Source organism: Elephantulus edwardii, unplaced genomic scaffold (assembly GCF_000299155.1).
Source record: "Elephantulus edwardii isolate Elephantulus edwardi_28Jun2011 unplaced genomic scaffold, EleEdw1.0 scaffold00307, whole genome shotgun sequence".
Lineage (NCBI taxonomy): Eukaryota > Metazoa > Chordata > Mammalia > Macroscelidea > Macroscelididae > Elephantulus > Elephantulus edwardii.
The window spans coordinates 1169078-1173220 of NW_006400057.1; the positions used below are offsets into that span (position 1 = coordinate 1169078).

A 4143-nucleotide genomic window follows, 5' to 3' on the forward strand; every position below is an offset into this window, starting at 1 on the left:
AGTTTTCAGAGAATGTTTTTTAGGAGCTTCTAGATTAAGATAGACTAAGTGGAAAGATTGATTATCTACTCCTGAAAATATTGGCAAGTGAAAACCTTATGAATAAGAGCAGAACATTTTCTCGTATAGTGCTGAAATATTAGCCTCTCAGGTTGGTGTGGACCATCAAGTTGGAACCAACTCACAGCTGACCCTCCAGTGAGTTTTTAGAGGTACAGGTTCCATGGGAGGAGATGGCCCATCTTCTTCTTGTGGAGCAGATGCAGATGGTGGATCAAACGGCATGATTTTAGATTGGCAGTGCAGTTTCTTATCACTAAAGAAGAGCTGCCTTATCACAAAGAAGAATCTACCTTAATGACACTGATGGAGTAAAGCTTTTAATTAGTGAAGGACCCTCACTTGGTGTTGAGGAAACATTCTATATGCTCAACAATCTACTCACTGAAAATACCTGTTTCCAACAACATAAACAGCAATTATATGAAAATTATACACATCCATGTTTATTGCTGCATTGTTCACAATAGAAAAGAGATGGAAGCAACCCAAGTGCCCATCAACAAATGAATGAATAGAGAAGCTGTGGTATATTCACATAATGGAATACTATGCTGCATTGAAAAACAAGGAGTTCATGAAATATTATCCAAAATGGGTGAGCCTGGAGGACATTATGCTGAGTTAAATATCTCAGTCACAAAAGGAGAAATACTACATAATGCCACTGTTATAAAACAAGACTGACATGGGGGTTGGAGGGAAATGAAGAAAAGAGGGAATGAATAATGAACACGGCATTTAAATAGATAAGGGAAAGAATTGTCTGAAAGAAATATAAGATTAAGTATTATTTTCTTGACAACAGTCCAGAATAAGAGGTGCAGATGTATAGCAAAGTGGACTGGGGTTCGGGGAGTGGAGAAAATTGTGCAACAATGGAAGAATTTCTCTAAAGAGAAAAAGTGAACTGAGGGGGTAAGGAGGAAAATGCACAACAATGAATGAATGGAAATCCAAGTTTTCTGTAAATGTCATTAAAATATCAATAAAAGTACAAAAAACACTACATGCTCTCTAAATTTAGAGAGCATCTCAAGAATAGACTGATGCATTGAACACCAATAACCAGATAATTTGTGGTTTAACACCAAGGACATCATACATGAAGAAACTAAAAGGTGATTACAAAGAAAATAAATAAAATACCAATATTAGTGTTAGATGAGCCTCTTGAGAGCTGAACAGATGATTTCAAAGGACAACTCAAGATGAGTTGAAAATGAAGTATTAGAAGGAAATGTGTAAACAAAAAATTCAAGCCTCGAGTTGCAATACTGAAGGATTTTATGGGTGAAATATTGAATGATGCAGGATGCACCCAAGAAAGGTGGAAGGAATACCATCAAAGCCAAAAATAATTGGCTGGCACACAGCCATTTCAGGAGGTAGCATATAGCCTAGAATTTATGGTACTGATAGAAGTCCAAGCTACATTGAAGTCATTAGTAAAAAAAAAAAAAGGTCTGGGAATTGACAAAATAGTAATTGAGATGTTTTAATGGAAGGATGCAGTGGTGAGGATAACTCATTCATCTATGCCAAGGAATTTGGAAGACAGCTTCCTAGCCAGGCAGCTGGAAGAAAGAAATCATAGTTCTGCTCTTTCTGAAGAAAGATGATTCAACGAATGTAGAAATTAGGAGTAGAGTAGCACAAGCATCACACACAACTAAAATCTCGCTGAAGATAACCCAGAAAGAACTGGAACAGTACATGGACGGAGAATTGACAGACATTCAAACTGGATTCAGAAAAGGATATGAAATAAAAGATGTTATTGCTGCAGTCAGATAAATCTTGGCTAAAAGCAGCAAATTGCAGAAAGATGTTTATTTCTATTTTATTAACTCTGCAAGCGTATTTGACTGTGCATATCATAACAAATCATGGATATCATTTGAGGAATGAGAATTTCAGAATGCATATTGGTGTGTTCATCTGGAACCTGCAGGTAGACCAAGTGGTCCTTTCAACTGAATATGGAATATTTCATGGTCCAAGATCAGGGAATTGTGGATCAGTTTATTCATGTATTGAAATAAGCTATTCAAATAAGGTTACCAAACTTATTGAATCTATATTTTGAGCAAATAGTGCAATCTGAGAAGCTGGATTATATGACGAAAATGAGACATCAGGATCTCAGGAAGAATCATTAACGACCTGGAAAATGAAAATGACACAAACTTGCATACTGAAGGTGAAAAAGATTTCAAGTACATCCCCAGAATATCAAAGACAATAGCCTTCACTATGAGTTATACCTCAACATAAAAGAAACATAATTTCTCTCAACTAGACCAATAAGCAACAGTATGATAAATGGAGAAAAAAAATGGAGTTGCCAAGGGGTTAATTTTACTTGGATTCATAAACATCTCCAATGGAAGCAGCTATAAAAAAAAAATCAATTGCTCTGGGCAAATCTGCTACAAAGGAGTCCTTTAAAGTGTTAAAGAGAATAAATAGGAGCCATTTTAAAAACTAAACTATAATCCAAGGCATGTGCTTTCCATTGCTCACATCCATGTGAAAATAGAACAATGATTTTGAATTATGGTTTTGGCGTGAATATGTTATAGACTGTCAGAAAAACAAACAAATCTTTCTTTGAAGAAGTGCAGTCAGAATGCTCCTTAGAAATGAAGATGATGAGACTTCATCTCACTTACTTTGGACATATGAGCGGGAGGATTCAATCTCTAGGGAAGGACATCATGCTTGGTAAAGGAGGTCATCAAGAAAGAGAAAGGCTCTCCATGAGATAAACTGATACCATGGCTGGAACAATGGGCTTAAATATAGCAATTATTAGGAGAATTATGTAGGATCAGGTAATATTTCATTCTATCGTACATAGGGTCCCAGTGTTCGAACTGGATGGATGGCAGCTAACAAAAACAACAGATTTCCTTAAGTCTGTTCTTGAGTGTTCTTCCATTTTATTTTATTTTTTTTCGGTTTATCACATATTTATTAAAGACATCATTTATGATTTGTAAAAAAGATTGCCCTGATATACACAAATATTTGATAATTTGAATTAAAACACTAACCTCAAGTCCAAACCAGCATTCAACCTAGATTGGCTTGATCTTGAAATGTAATCCAATAAGACTGAATACCAAACACTTCAGGTCCTGGACAAGGTAGTAAAATGCTCATAAGCAGTCTGGATCCTTGGATTGAGTAACATCAATAAGGGAACCAAGTTTTTTTGTTGTGAAACAAATGTGTTCATCTCCAAAGACAATTTCAAGCTCCTGCCGGCCTACTCGGTCAGGAGGAGGCCATAAGGTATCATCCTCTTTGGTAATTTCACTGTCATCAATTATCCTCTTCAGTTCTTCCATCACACTTGTATGTACATAAGCCTCTTTTCTGATCATGACATCATTTTTGTAATTGCTGTTGTTGGCATATCTCAATTTCCTGTCGGGTCGGAACTCGAACTCCAAGAACTCGTGGCCGAACTTGCCCTTGTGACCGATGTAGTAACGCAGGTAAAAGTCGCTCTCCATGGTTAGCAAAAGCCAAACGAGAACAAGACGCTATAATAAACCTCACCGCGGCCTTAAGCGCCAGCTACTGACGCCAGAGCCGTCCGGTGCCTGGAGCGTTTGCATTGCTCCGCCCCTTCCTCCTGAGGCGGAAACAAGGCTGCCCCGGTGGCCTAGTGGTAACAAGCTCCAGGCATTCTTTTTTAAGTTAAGCTTAACTATTGTTTCATTTTAAGAAGACTAGGGGATATTTTTGGTTATAATTTAGAAAATTGTCTCAGGATAATAGTTTCAGGGGTTCTTCTAGCCTCATAACTCTAGAAAATATGGATTCCATGATATTTTGAAATTCTTTCCATTTACATTATTCTTGGGGGTTTTTTTAATTATTAAATTTTATTAGTTTCAATGAACACTCACAGGTATTCTGGGCTTTCACTCCTTCATTGCCGCACCATTCTCTCCACCCTCCTCTTCAGTTTGTTCTTCCCCGCCATCCGAATGTCTGTTTTAATTGTCCAATTGCCACAGTGCTTGTCAAAGTCAGTTCTGATTAATCTCCTTTGTCAGTGTATCCTTT

General features: G+C 37.1%; 1 pseudogene; it reads right to left on the reverse strand.

Annotated features, from left to right (window-relative positions):
* Positions 1-3143: 3143 nt before the first annotated feature.
* Positions 3144-3584, reverse strand: LOC102859545 (annotated as a pseudogene).
* Positions 3585-4143: the final 559 nt, after the last annotated feature.